The following is a 15,696-nucleotide window of genomic DNA, read 5'->3' on the forward strand; positions in this document are numbered from 1 at the left end:
CATTAGCATTCACTCCTTGTGCTGTACATTCTATGGGTTTGGAAAAGTGTTTAATGAATAACATGTACCTACCAATACAGTATCATACAGATGAGTTTCACTGCCCTAAAAATCCTCTGTACTCTGCCTATTCATCCCTCCCTCCCTCCCCTTGAGCCCCTAAAATACCATGATCCTTGTTCTGTCTCTCTAGCTTTTCCTTTTCCAGAATGTCATATGGTTGTAATCATGCAGTATGCAACCTTTTTAGAAAGGTTTCTTTCTCTTAGCAATATGCATTTCTATGTCTTCTGTAGCTTGATAGCTCATTTCTTTCTATCACTAAATAATATTCTATTGTCTGGATATACCAGTTTATTTATAAATTCACCTACTAAAGGATCTTAGTGCTTCGCAGTTTTGGCAACTATAAAAAAAAGCTGCCATAAATATTCATGTGCAGGCTTATATGTAGACATAAATTTTTAACTCCTTTATGTAAATACTAAGGAGCACAATTGCTGAACTGTATGATAAGACTATGTTTAGTTTTCTTTTTTTTAAGATTTTATTTATTTATTTAAGAGAGAGAAAGCAGAGAGGGAGAGTGAGAGAGAGAGAAGCAAACTCCCCATGGAGCAGAGAGCCCAACTCAGGGCTCCATCCCAGGACCTTGGGGATCATGACCTGAGCCAAAGGCAGATGCTTAACAACCTGAGCCACCCAGGCGCCCCAAGACTATGTTTAGTTTTCTAAGGAACTACTAAACTATCTTCCAAGGAGGCTGTATTATTTTGCATTCCCATCACCTGTTGCTCCACATCCTCATCAGCATTTGATGTTATGTGTTTTCAACTTTAGCCATTCTGATAGGTATGTAGTGGTATCTCACTGTTTCAATTTACAATTCCCTAAATGATAAATGATGTCAGTAATCTCCCTGCTTATCTTCTTTGGTGAAGTGTCTGTTCAGATCTTCTGCTCATTTTTAAAATTAGACTGTTTGTTTTCTTATTGTTGAATTTTAAGAGTTCTTTGTATATTTTGGATACCAGCCCTTTATCAGATATATGTTTTGCAAAGAATTTTCTCCCAGTTGGTGGTTTAACTTTGAATTCTCTTAAAATACCTTTTACAGAGAAGTTTTTAATGTTCATGAAGTCCAACTTCTGTTTTGTTTTTTGTTTTGTTTTTTTCATGGACCATGCCTTGGTATAGTATCTAAAAAGTCATCACCAAAGCTATGATCAACTAGATTTTCTCCTATGTTATCTTCTGGAAGTTTTATAGCTTTTCCTTTTACATCCAGGTCTATGATCCATTTTGAGTTAATTTTTGTGAAACTCTGTGTCTAGAATCTTTTTTTTCTTATATGTGGATATCCAGTTGTTCCAGCACCATTTGTTGAAAATCTTCAAGTTCAGTAGTGTTAATCCTCCAACTTTATATTTCTCCTTCAATATTTTACTGGCATTCTGGGCCTTTAGCCTTTTTATATAAACTTTAGCATCAGTTTGTCAATATCTACAAAATAACAGATTTCAATTGGGCTTGTATTGGATCTATAGATCAACTCAGGAAAAACAGACAACAAATATTGAGTTTTCCAATCCACATGGAAAATCTATTTATTTATTTAAATCTTCTTTGATTTTGGGACCCCTGGGTGGCTCAATCAGTTAAGCATCTACCTTTGGCTCAGGTCATGATCCCAAGATCCTGGGATTGAGTCCCACATCGGGCTCCTTGCTCACTGGGGAGCCTGCTTCTCTGCCTGCCTCTCTCCCTGTTGTGCTCTCTCTCTCTCTTTCTCTCTCTGACAAATAAATAAGATCTTTTTAAAAAATCTTCTTTGATTTTGTTCATCACAGTTTTCTAGTTTTCCTCATATAGATCTTAGATATATTTTGTTATACTTATTTTTCTTTTCTTTTTTGTGCTAGTGTAAATGGTATTGTGTTTTCAATTTCAAATTCCAATTGTTCATTGTTGGTGTATATGAAAGTAATTAGCTTTTGTATATTAACCTTGATCTTGTAACCTTGCTATAACTGCTTATTAGTTCTGGGAATTTTTCTGTTATTCTTTGGGATTTTCTGCATAGATAATCCTGTCATCTGTGAACAAAGACAGTTTTCTTTCTTCCTTCTAAAATGGTATACCTTTGATGTCTTTTTTTAATTTTTTTTTATTTTTTATTGTTCTTACTGGATTAGCAAGGACTTACAGCACCATGTTGAATAAGGAGTAGTGAGGACATTCTTGCCTTGTCCCTGAGCTTAGTGGGAAAGCATTTAATTTCTCACCACCAAGTATGATGTTAGCTGTAGGCTTTTTGTAGATTTTTTTATCAAGTTGAAGATGTTCTCTTCTATTCCCAGTTTGCTGAGATCTTGACTTATTTTAATGTAAGTATTAGTATGCTTCAGGATTAAACTAAGTAAAAAAGTCTGTCTTAAAGTGTAGTGGGTAATATGTATTTTCTTTTCTAAACTAAAACTTCTGAAATAAGAGTATATCCAACATAATCATATTTTTTTAAAGATTTTATTTATTTATTTGAGAGAGAGAGAATGAGAGACAGAGAGCACGAGAGGGAAGAGGGCAGAGGGAGAAGCAGACCCCCCGCCGAGCAGGGAGCCCGATGCAGGACTCGATCCCGGGACTCCAGGATCATGACCTGAGCCGAAGGCAGTCACTTAACCAACTGAGCCACCCAGGCGCCCAACATAATCATATTTTTAAATGAAGATAAAAACTTCCACTCACTGGAAGTTGAGTGTAGGTATATAGGAATGGCATTTTCCAGTATTGAATCAAAACTATACTTAAGCAAAATAACCCTCCAATCCTCTTGGTCAAAATCACTTCCTTGAGCCATTATGAAAAAAAAAAGAGAGAGAAAAAGAAAATAAACCATATGTATACTAATGATTTTACAGTTTTGTCTATGACACTTAGCTATGTCTCCAATTACCTCAACACATATAATGGTATTTTAAAACTATTATTATGTTCCCTGCAATTTTCTCAATACAATCATAGGTGCCATGTGCAATAAACATCCAAAGGCAGTTTTGTAATTTGTTTCATTGGCTCTTGATTGTTTACAGATACACTGTACATTATGCCAAACTTCTCCTTGAGACAATATCTGGACTGTTTCTGTTATGGTAAACCAACATTTGGGAAAGACTATACCAACATATGGATGGCCAGATTGGAAATTTCATGTGAAATGCCCACAGTACTAACCACCAAGAAGAACTCGCTAGAACAATAAGCTACTTTTACATTTTATCCTCACGAAAGTATTCGTAAGTGCCCATAGAACACTTGAGAAATGCTTTACCGCAGGCATTAAATATATGAAACAGATTATAGGAATGAAAATATGGCACATTTTATCAAATTGTGGAAAGTTTTCCAAAATTACTATCCTTAGGTTCTTAGTCACTGATATGTCTAGAAACCTGAAGAAGGCTCAGTGTAGGCTGTTATCATCCATGAGATGTCTGAGACCCCCTTTGACCATATACACACTTCTTATACTTTCCGTCAACCGAGCTCTTGTTGCAGCTTTGCAATATAGCCTTCTGCTATATTAAATTGCTAATCTCCCATAGAGATCCAATATTGAGCCCAAGTATTTTCTAATTTTCAAAAAGAATGGGGTGTTAAAAACAAGTCAAAATGATAATATACATTGATAGAAAAATGACTGAATACAGATCAAGTTACAATAAACCTGCATTATGGAGAATGAATAAAACCTTGGACAAGTGAAAACTAGTTTCTATCATTCTCTACCCCTCAAAGTCATCTCAGTAAACCACCCCCCCAAACCTTCATATCTCAGAATTTCCTTCTACTTACTCATTGTTCTGTTTATTCTCTTCAGCTTAAGTCAGGTGAAACTTGAGATTACTTTTCACTGACCTTAAAATGTGATCAGTAGCCATTTAGGCTTACAAAGACAGGCAAGGCCCTGTATGGGAGCCAACATACATATTTTTACTTTGCTTAACATTCTGTCGTACTGTGAAATGATTCTAATCTTGGGAAAGAGTAGTCAAGAACAGTTAAGATACTTACTAAGCTCTTTCATTGACTGTAATTTATTTTTATTTGACTTCATGGGCAACTGGTTGTTATAACTCTAAAGAAGAGCTTCGTTTTTTTTTATTTATGGCAACCTGAAAATTAAAGTTCTCAGAAAATGCACATGATTTATAATGATAATAAAATGAGATGTTGGAAAGTAGGAACAAGTTACACACAATGAAGTTATGGTTCTCAAAAGGTCACAATGCAGTAGACTGATGGCCTCTAAATGCCACTATTATGACTCAGAATGTGTCCTTTGAACAGCTGAACATTATGTTACGGTTAGGGCTTACAAGTTGAGAGCCTTCTATTATTTTACCCTTGTGGAGGCCTCAGTTCTTCACTGCGTGTTCTTCAGAGGTGCACACATCTCCAGACCTGCAAAAGGGACAACCGGAAGTTAGTGAGACCCTAATAAGGAGTCAGAATATCTGGCTCTAACACTCAAGAGTTGTGTTCATGTGAGCCAATTGTTTGGTTGTCCTGAGGTTCGGTTTCTGTTACGGAGGCAATATGAATGCTAAAAGAAAAAAATACCTTACACATGGTTGTCATCAAGCACAAACAGATTAGAAGGGGCTGAGTCTAATGAGGGAGGCTGTGGCCACATTCATGAAGGAGGTGATGGTGAGTAGAACTACTGCAAGTCAACAACTTTGGAGAACTGCGAATAGACTGGAGATGTATTTAACTGGTAGCATCAACAGAAATTGACTTTTAACTGGGTGAGGTATGGAGGGGTCAAATGTTCCCAGGTGTCTGTCTTGGGCGGTTGTAAACTTAGGGTGTCTTTTTGTGGGACAGTGAGCATAGGACATGGGGTAGATTTGACAGTGGGGTGGTGGAGGGGTGGGAGTTCAAAGCAGTTGGTTTTGTATGCCTGTAGAAAACTAGACATGCAATTGGAAGCTGGAGATATGACCCAAGGAAGGAGAAATAATCTGAAAACAGTAGTGAGGAGTGAGTAGGTGATAAAAATTCAAGGTAGAACCAAGTTTTAATTAAGGAAAGGAGGTAAAGGAAGTCTTCAGAGAAGAAGTTGAGGATGTGGGGAGGTGACTGTTACTAGAACTCTTTTTTCAGCACAGCTATGATCATAATATCATCTTCACTAATACCAACAACAGAGACAGAAGCGGACACCTAACCCTTTCTTCTTTGCATTTATATTTGTTCTTTTGGAAATACGTGGCACAGTTTTATAACATTAGTTTATGCAAAAACATAGTATTCAATTTAAAAAATGCAAACCAGAGCCTCTTCTTAGAAATTCATCATCTTAGAGCTTGAAGAAACCTTAAAAATCACATAACTCCTTGAAACGACTTGTATTCAATGTCATAGTAGTAAGGTACAGATTTCTACACCATCGTAAGTAAAAGAACCAAATAATTGTCTTCATTTTTCACTAGAGATAAAACCCTCATCTTTTGTAATCTCGGCGGGGGGGTCACCAACCTGGGAGGTAAGAACATTGCCTTCTTATCTCTGAACTGACACCTTTTTTTTTTTTCATGGAATGTTTCACAAATTTGTGTGTCATCCTTGTGCAGAGGCCATGCTAATTTTTCTGCGCAGTTCCAAATTCAGTATTTGTGCTGCTGAAGTGAGTCCTGAACTGGCACTTTTTAGTCATGTGACCTTTGACAATTCATCTGATCCACAGACCTCCAGCTCCAAACATGGAGCTGAATTAGATCATTTCATAGATTCAATTCAGCTAAAAATCTTTATGAGTCTATGAAGCTTTCTGCTTTGGAACAGGGGCATAACAGGGAATTTCTATTTGATAAATTGTAGAATGCTAATTTTGGATTTGAAAAATTAGAGATCGATTTTATGTATTCCTCCAAATATTTAACTTGTATATTTATGAAGAAAGCACTGTGACTTAGGTGCACTGTATGAATAAATTAGCTGTGGTTCTTGTAAAGACCAAAAAAATGGCAGAAAGAAATACATATAGAGGCAGCTGTTAATAACATATGATTTTTAAATAATAAAATTATCATCCTCCTCCAGCCCAGCCAACCCTGACAACGTGTACTTTTGTTAATATATATAATATATTGAGGAAGCCCACTTATAATCACTGTATACAGACATATATGGAAAGATAGTACTTTAGTTCCCAAAAGAAACATTTCATATTGTTGTATTTTATAAACCATATTTTATATGGCTTAATATTTTCTGATCAGACTTTCATCTTCAACAATATCTTATTTCTCAGTTCTAGTGTGGGCTTCACCTAATTATTCATATGAAAAATGTTCCCTCAGAATGTCCCCTAATCCTGGACTTTCTCTAAGCGCCTCTCCAACTGGGTTATATATGTCTTACCTTAACATTATTTAATATGTTCCTAAAATAAGAGGAGTAGAGCTTGGAGTTTTTAACTCATATTTCCCCTGTGGTTAAGAGCTCCTCTTTCTCTCGAAAAAAAAAAATGCAAATATTGTTTTAATTTTGCTTGCAATTTCATACACTTCCACATTGTAAGCTATTTTCTAAAATATGAACTGAAGTAATAGGAAAATTAAACAAGTCTGGCCAGCTTAGCATTTTCCATATTTAGTTGTTATATTTTGTCCTTCAGAACAAAATTCCACATTAGGTAAAGAAAGGACAGTAAATGTCAGATATGGAGCCGCCAAAGCGTGCAGGAAGCCAACATGAATATGAGGAAATTCATTAACAAACCTACCCAGATGTGTTTATACATGATTAAATTTATGGATAAAATGATATGATTCTAAACGTTGCTTGAAAATAATCAGGATTGGGGGTGGAGGTGGGGATAGGGAGTGAGGAATAGAGTACAGATTAAAACAATACTCCAGGTCTTGGGATGATAGTTGTTTAAGCTGGGTGATGGGTACATAGGTTCTGTTATCTGATCCTTTCTACTTCTGTATATGTTTAAATTTTGTAGAATAAAATATTTTTCTGTTATACTAAATGTTTAATTTATAAATAATCAAACAGGACATCTTTTAACCTGGAATGTCTTTAAAAAAAAAAAAAACAAACAAACTAGACCACAAGAAGAAATTAAAGGCATCCAATCAGCAAAGAAGTCACACTCTCACTCTTTGCATATGATATGATACTTTATGGGGAAAACCCAAAAGACTCCACCCCAAAACTGCTAGAACTCATACAGGAATTCAGTCAAGTGGCAGGATATAAAATCAATGCACAGAAATCAGTGGCATTCCTATACACCAACAACAAGACAGAAGAAAGAGAAATTAAGGAGTCGATCCCATTTACAATTGCACCCAAAACCATAAGATACCTAGGCATAAATCTAACTAAAGAGGCAAAGGATCTGTACTCATAAAACTATAAAATACTCATGAAAGAAATTGAGGAAGACACAAAGAAAGGAAAAACGTTCCATGCTCATGGATTGGAAGAACAAATATTGTGAAAATGTCAATGCTACCTACAGCAATCTACACATTCAACACAATCCCTATCAAAATAAAATCCACTTTTTTCAAAGAAATGGAGCAAATAATCCTAAAATTTGTATGGAAACAGAAAAGACCCTGAATAGCCAGAGGAATGTTGAAAAAGAAAAGCAAAGCTGGCGGCATCACAATTCCGGACTTCCAGCTCCATTACAAAGCTGTCATCATCAAGACAGTATGGTACTGGAAAAAAAAAACAGACACAGACACATAGAGCAGTGGAACAGAATAGAGAGCCCAGAAATGGACCCTCAACTCTATGGTCAACTCATCTTTGACAAAGCAGGAAAGAATGTCCAATGGAAAAAAGACAGTGTCTTCAACAAATGGTGTTGGGAAAATTGGACAGCCACATGCAGAAGAATGAAACTGGACCATTTCCTTACACCACACACAAAAATAGACTCCAAATGGTTGAAAGACCTAAATGTGAGACAGGAGTCCATCAAAATCCTAAAGGAGAACACAGGCAGCAACCTCTTCAACCTCAGCCGCAGCAGCTTCTTCCTAGAAACATCGCCAAAGGCAAGGGAAGCAAGGGCAAAAATGAACTATTGGGACTTCATCAAGATAAAAAGCTTTTGCACAGCAAAGGAAACAGTCAACAAAACCAAAAGACAACCGACAGAATGGGAGAAGATATTTGCAAATGACATATCAGATAAAGGGTAGTATCCAAAATCTATAAAGAACTTATCAGACTCAACCCCTGAAGAACAAATGATCCAATCAAGAAATGGGCAGAAGACATGAACAGACATTTTTCCAAAGAAGACATCCAAATGGCCAACAGACACATGAAAAAGTGCTCAACATCACTCGGCATCAGGGAAATCCAAATCAAAACCTCAATGAGATACCACCTCACACCAGTCAGAATGGCTAAAATTAACAAGTCAGGAAATGACAGATGTTGGCGGGGATGCGGAGAAAGGGGAACCCTCCTACACTGTTAATGGGAACGCAAGCTGGTGCAGCCACTCTGGAAAATAGTACGGAGCTTCCTCAAAAAGTTGAAAATATAGCTACCATATGATCCAGCAATTGCACTACTGGGTATTTACCCCAAAGATACAAATGTAGGGATCCGAAAGGGTACGTGCACCCCGATGTTGATAGCAGCAATGTCCACAATAGCCAAACTGTGGAAAGAGCCAAGATGTCCATCGACAAATGAATGGATAAAGAGGATGTGATGTATATATACAATGGAATATTATGCAGCCATCAAAAGGAATGAAATCTTGGCATTTGCAATGACGTGGATGGAACTGGAGGGTATTATGCTGAGCAAAATAAGTCAATCAGAGAAAGACATGTATCATATGACCTCACTGATATGAGGAATTCTTAATCTCAGGAAACAAACTGAGGGTTGCTGGAGTGGGGGGTGGTGGGAGGGATGGGGTGACTGGGTGATAGACACTGGGGAGGGTATGTGCTATGGTGAGCGCTGTGAATTGTGCAAGACTGTTGAATCACAGAGCTGTACCTCTGAAACAAATAATACATTATATGTTAAAAAAAAAAGAAGAAGAAGAAGAAGATAGCAGGAAAGGAAAAATGAAGGGGGGGAAATAGGAGGGGGAGATGAACCATGAGAGACTATGGACTCTAAGAAACAAACTGAGGGTTCTGGAGGGGGGTGGTGGGAGGATGGGTTAGCCTGGTGATGGGTATTAAAGAGGGCACGTTCTGCATGGAGCACTGGGTGTTATACGCAAACAATGAATCATGGATCACTACATCAAAAACTAATGATGTAATATATGGTGATTAACATAATTAAAAAATAAATTAAAATAAATAAATAAATAAACCAAATGAGTAAATTTTTCACTCATTAGATATAAATGCTTAATAAAGTAATCATTGATTTCCATACACTAACTTCCTTTATCAAATAATGTATTAATCTTAAAATGTTCTGGTTTTGAAGTACATTTATCAGACATAAGCTATTAATTGTCATTCCACAGTTTTTTTGTTCTTATTTCCTAAAGAACTATGCAAACAGCCTTTGGCTTCCCATTGCTTTCTCAATAGCCCAAAACACACTGAGCTAAAATGAACAGATCAGGGTACAACCGTTCAGTCTTCAGTTGACTGGTGATTGATAAGTATTGCTCCAAAATCTATTCCATGGGTTGATAGATTGGTGAATGTTCAATTCATGCAGATGCTCAAAATTAATTTGCTGCATTAAGACCCCCCTTAATTCTTTATTCACTCAGCCAGCACCTATCAAATACTCTCTTTTCTTTTTTTAACCTTAACTCACTCCAACAAATATATTTTGAACACATATAGTGTGAAAGCCACAGTTTTAACCTAGGGATTAAAATTACTAAGACTCATTTTCTGCTCATAGAAAAGCACATGGGAAACTATAAGACAAGGCAGAATAAGTACCACAGTAGAGGGGGCTGAATAATGGCTCCCCCCAAATGCTCACATCTTAATTCCCAGAACCTCTGAATACGTTACCTTACATGACAAAAGGTAATTTGAAGGTGAGATTAAATTAAGGATTTGGGGATGAGGAGAGTATCTGGATTATCCAAGTTAACCTGCTGCGATAAAAAAAGGTCATTATAAGTGAAAGAGTGATACAGGAATGTCAGAGGCAGAGATTTGAAGATGCTATGCTGCTGGCTTTGAGATGGAAGGAACCACAAGCCAAGGAATGTAGGTGACTTCTGGAAGCTGGCAACGGCAAGGAAACAGATTCATTCCTAAAGCCTCCAGAAGGAATACAGCCTTGCGAACCACTTTGGCTTTAGCCTTTTAAGACCCATTTTGGACTCCTGAGTTCCAGAAACTTGAGACCTCCAGAACTTAATTTGTGTTCGTTTAAGCCACTTTGTGTTTTTAAGCCACTAAGTTTGGGGTGATTTGTTACAGCAGCAATAGGAAACACACAGATAGGAACAAGATTACTTCTGACCAGAGACATCAGGAGCAATTTTCTAGAGGAGATTAAATGGAACCATGACAGAGGTCTCACTTTTGCATCCTTTCGATCTATACTGTCTAGTACAGTGACCACTAAACACATGTGACTAAATTGAAACTAGAATTTTAAAAATTTTATATTCAGTTTTTGCACTAGCCACGTGTCAAGTGCTTAATAGCCACACATGGCTAGTGGGTACTCTATTTGACAGGGTAGATATAGAACATTACCCTCATTACAGGGAATTCTATTGGGCACCCTGACTTTAGGTCCTTAAGAATGGCACTAATTTCTGTCATTCCCCTGGGATATGATATACTTTTCATTTATTATCTTGGCCAGGGGGGAGGGCACAGGAATGGGGCAAAGGCAGAGGTTTCCATCTGAACTTCAATTGCTTATTAATCATGCTCAGTCTTTTATTATCAATCCTGGCTGCACAATGGAATGCACTGGGGAGTTTTTAAAAATACTACTGCCCAAGCCCATCCCAATCATCTGAACTAGAATCTCTAGGAGAGTTTGAGGAGCAGTGTTTTTAATGTTCCCCAGATAACTCTTTAATTAAGACTATTGCTGAGCAATAATTTTATTTAAATGTAAGTACTGGTATTAGAAAGGTCTTTCTTTTTATTCTCATAAAATTTACTTGGAGGCCATTTACAAATACATAATTGCTGCCAAAATAACTTGTCTAACCAGTTAAGTAAGTCTTATAGCAAAATGCTTACCATCTAATGCCAAGGGTTATGTCCAGAACAAATGAAGAAATATGGGTTCATTAACATATTTATATATTTAACATTACTAATGTGTATTATAGTCTAGCATATTTAAAATACACTATATAAATATATTTATATTTTGTATATGTTAATTTTGTTTCCTTTACATCAGAAATCTATTTGACTATTTGGTCATACTTTAGGAATAGACATTTAAAATGTGAGTTCTGGGTTACCTGGGTGGCTCAGTTGGTTAAGTGTCTACCTTTGGCTCAGGTCATGATCCCAGGGTCCTGGGATTGAGCCCTGCTTCAAGCTCCCTGCTCAGCGGAGAGCCTGCTTCTCCCTCTCCTGCTCCCCCTGCTTGTACACTCTATCAAATAAATAAATAAATCTTTAAAAAAATAAATAAAACATGGGTTCTAATACCTGGCACAGATGTTGCAAATTAACAGAGATTTAACTCACAAAATCCAGAATAATAAACAACTATCACTTACTGGGTTTTTTTTATTATAATGTCTTTTAATTCACTGATAAAGAAATAACATACTCCAAAGCAATGTTAGATTAATCACACTATTGTTCCAGGCAAGAGGAGATGAAAGGAGTCAAGTCTGAATTTAGTTGTTGCATACCTTTATTAGACTTGGTACTTGGGAGACGTGGCGTAGCCAAATGAGAACTGATGTCCCACTCTAGTGTAAAAGGCAAAGTCTCACGTTGCCAGACCATGTTGCTAAAGAACAAGGTGCTGGTGATGACAGGAAACAGGATATTTTTGGAGGGGCTGGCTGCATGGCTTTCACCACTGTCCAACTATCAGTTTTTGAAAGATACAATGCAGGTTTAACAATGACATGCCAATGCATTTTTTTTAATTTATTGAGGTATAACTAACATATAATATTAAATTAGTTCCAGGTATACAACATAGTGATTCAACATTTGTTGAACATTGTGAAATCGTTACCACAATAAGTCTAATTACCATCTGTAATCTTACAAAGTTACTACAGGGGCGCCTGGGTGGCTCAGTCAGTTAAGCGTCCAACTCTTGATTTCAGCTCAGGTCATGATCTCAGGGTTGTGAGATTGAGCCCCGCCTCCGGCTCCATGTTGGGTATGGAGCCTGCTTAAGGTTCTCTCTCTCCCTCTGCCCCTACCCTCCTCTAAAAAAATATAAGAGTTAATACAATATTATTGACTATATTTCCACCAATATATTTTAAAATTAAAAGCACCTTTTCCATAAGGAGAAAATTTCCAAAACTCTTAGCACTAGGCCATCAAACACTAGCTCTACAGAATACAATGACTCTTTTCCTGGCCAAGAAAACACTACAAAGATCTTGAGTAAAAAGAATAAATGAGAGAATACAATTCTTGGAGTAGTAAGCAGAGACTAGTTCCAGGATATGAGTTGTTACATTAGAACATTTGTTTGGAAACATGTGTTCCTAATATAATGATGGGAGTGGTCCAGATCAGAGTCCCTTGGCAGGGACTCACTTGGGCCCCTGCAGTGCCATCCTACTTATTTTAACACCTTCTCTAGTCCCTTATCAGATAAACAATGAAAAGGAGAAAGAACATCGAGAAGATGCTGCTAGAACTTTTCATAGTCAATGTTAAGAAAAATTACAATCCTTATATTCGTGAGAGGGTTAGATCTCAACAAGATAATGTTCCTTCAAATGGATCCACAGTATAGCTCTACAAATTTATAAGAAAGTTTTACTCTACTTTTGAAGATAAAAGTTAATCAACATGGTTATAGCTGTGTAAATACATACATTATACATATATGCATACATATACATGTGCATATATGTATATAATTAATCATATTATATAATTAATAATTATAATTAAAATAATATATACATCTGTTTATATATGTGTCTGTAAAAATAATTAGTGAACCACAAGATTTTTTTTAAAGATTTTATTTATTTATTTGAGGAGAGAGAGACAGTGAGAGAGAACACAAGCAGGGGGAGTGGGAGAGGGAGAAGCAGACCTCCCGTGGAGCAGGGAGCCCAATGCAGGGCTCGATCCAAGGACCCCGGGATCATGGCCTGAGCTGAAGGCAGACGCTTAACAACTGAGCCACCCAGGCACCCCTGAACCACAAAATATTGAAACTGAAGGCTCGGACTGAAAAAAAATTTGCCCTTAAAAAACTTCAGTTTAACAAACACTTGACAAGACTCATTAAACATTGGGCTGACTCCTGACTCCACTCCCACTGAGGAGCAAATAAGGAAGACAGACATGTAACTACAGTAGTAGATCCAATGGCAGAGGAATGTTCACGACTCTATGTGAGCACAGAGAAAAATCATCTAGCCTAATGGGATATCAGGATGGCTTCTTGGTGGGAGTGACAGCTCAACTGTGTTTTGAAAAAATGAGTCATGATAGGCATTATTCTTGCTGAGTGATGAGGGCTAAGAGGTGGGAAGAGTAATGGGTTTTGGACAGAGGAAAGAACATAATGAACCCATAGCAAAATTATGTGAACGGGGAACTAGACAAAATTTAGCAAACCTAGAATATGATGTGTACTGTAAAGGTGACGGCAGATGAGACTGGAAGGAAAGGCAGCATCTAGATTACGAGGACCATATGCACCTTGTTTTAGAGACGATTTTCTCTTTTGCAACTGGTCATATTTGCATTTTAGATTATTCAGTCTATCTGCTGTATGAAAGATTTAAGTGGGTAAATAATGGAAACAAAAAGATGAGTTACAAGGTTAATGCAGGCAAGCAATGAACCCTTGAACTAGAATAATGGCATAGGGAAAAAGAGAAGGGATGGAGTCTGTGATTGTTTTGGTGATAAAACATAGAATTTGATGATTGATTGGATTACAGAAGAAGGGGTAGAAGAAAGAATTGAAACTGACTTCCAGCTTTCTTGCTTGGGTGACTGAGAGGATGTTGGGTATTTTTTAGGGAATGGTGAGTTTGAGTAAGAATATTCATTGAATGAAAACTTCTAAGTTCAGATGTATAATTTGTTTTGAAGTATCTGTCAGAGATTCAGATAGAAACACCCAGCAGATCCTTGATACATGGAACTGAAGTTCAGGAGAGATTTCAGGACCAAAAAGAAAGAAAGAGAAAGTTACTTGGAAGGCCAAAGAATATGAGTGGTAGTAAGAAATAAAATAATACATAGGACATGAGATTGCCCCAAAAAACAGCAATACCATTTGGGGGCACATCAATGCTACTAAGGTACATCAAGGGACAAAGCATGCCCTCGAGGGACAAGGTAGGAAGAGTTAAGTAGGAAAAAAGATAGCCAATATAAATGGGTATCAAGGAAACCAAGAGAAGAGAGGTTTACAAGGATGGTATGGTCCTCAGTGGCAAAAGCATCAGAGAAGTCAGTAAGGATGTTGAATTCACAGCCTCCCGTACTGGGAAGACTGGCCACGTGGCGCATGTCTTTAACTGTTGTGAGTACTGCAGCATGCTTGGTAAACCTCCATGGATTTCTCAGAATCACTTTAGGTGAGGTGGAGGAGCAGAGTGCGGCTTGAAGGCAGCTGGTAAGACGCTAACATGGCCAAAGTAGAGTGGGCTGCGATGATTTGGGGTTTCAGAATCACACAAAACTTGATTTGATTTGTTGTTCCACCACTTAGAAGGATGGCGAGTTACCCTCTGAGCCTTAGTTTCCAAAATTTGCAAAATTAAAACAAAATACTAATAGCAAGGTGCCAGCATGGTTGGGTTCTAGTGAGAACTCTTCCAGAATTGTAGATAGCGTCTTTGGGCTGTGTCTTTGCATGATGGGGAGACAGATATCTCTCTCTTTCTCTCTGTTCACATAAGAAGAGAGTCCTATCAGATTAGGGACCCACCCTATGACCTCATTTAACCTTAATTACCTCCTTATAGGTCCTGCCTCCAAATATAGTCACATTGGTGGTTAGAGCTTCAACATGTGAATTTGGTGGGGGACACAATTCAGTCCATTGAATAGCCATTCAGATCACTGATAAAGTGGGAATGGCTACCCCAACCTAGTCACCCACATAACTTATTCTTTGAATAAGAATGAGCACCTAAGGTCAGAAACATGGACGGAGGTGGGGCGCCTAGATGGCTCAGTCATTAAGCATCTGCCTTTGGCTCAGATCATGATCCCAAGGTCTTTGGATCGAGCCCCGCATCAGGCTCCCTGCTCAGTGGGAAGTCTGCTTCTCCCTCTCCCACTCCCCCTGTTTGTGTTTCCTCTCTCACTGTCTCTCTCTCTGTCAAATAAATAAATAAAATCTTAAAAAAAAAAAAAAAAGAAACATGGATAGAGGCATTCCTGTATACCCTCCCCCACTTGCCTCTGCCTTATCCAGCCTATTTTCTCTTCTCTCCTGCTTTGCCCAGAAATAATGCTATGGAATTAATAAAAAGAATAAAGTTTTCAAATTGTA

General features: G+C 37.5%; 1 long non-coding RNA gene and 1 other non-coding gene across 2 annotated transcripts in view; both read right to left on the bottom strand.

Annotated features, from left to right (window-relative positions):
- Positions 1–794: 794 nt before the first annotated feature.
- Positions 795–15,696, bottom strand: part of LOC123837826 (uncharacterized) — a 60,233-nt gene continuing 45,331 nt past the window's right edge. Inside the window, exon 3 of the long non-coding RNA XR_010413659.1 lies at positions 795–4,464. This is a non-coding gene — a long non-coding RNA (uncharacterized LOC123837826). The remainder of the gene's footprint in view (positions 4,465–15,696) is intronic.
- LOC123841570 (U6 spliceosomal RNA) lies at positions 5,595–5,700 on the bottom strand. Its single transcript, XR_006790241.1, has one exon. It is a non-coding gene; the product is annotated as a U6 spliceosomal RNA (small nuclear RNA).

Source organism: Mirounga angustirostris, unplaced genomic scaffold (genome assembly GCF_029215605.1).
Source record: "Mirounga angustirostris isolate CCGP_5_RB_7025 unplaced genomic scaffold, mMirAng1.0.hap1 SCAF_8, whole genome shotgun sequence".
NCBI lineage: Eukaryota > Metazoa > Chordata > Mammalia > Carnivora > Phocidae > Mirounga > Mirounga angustirostris.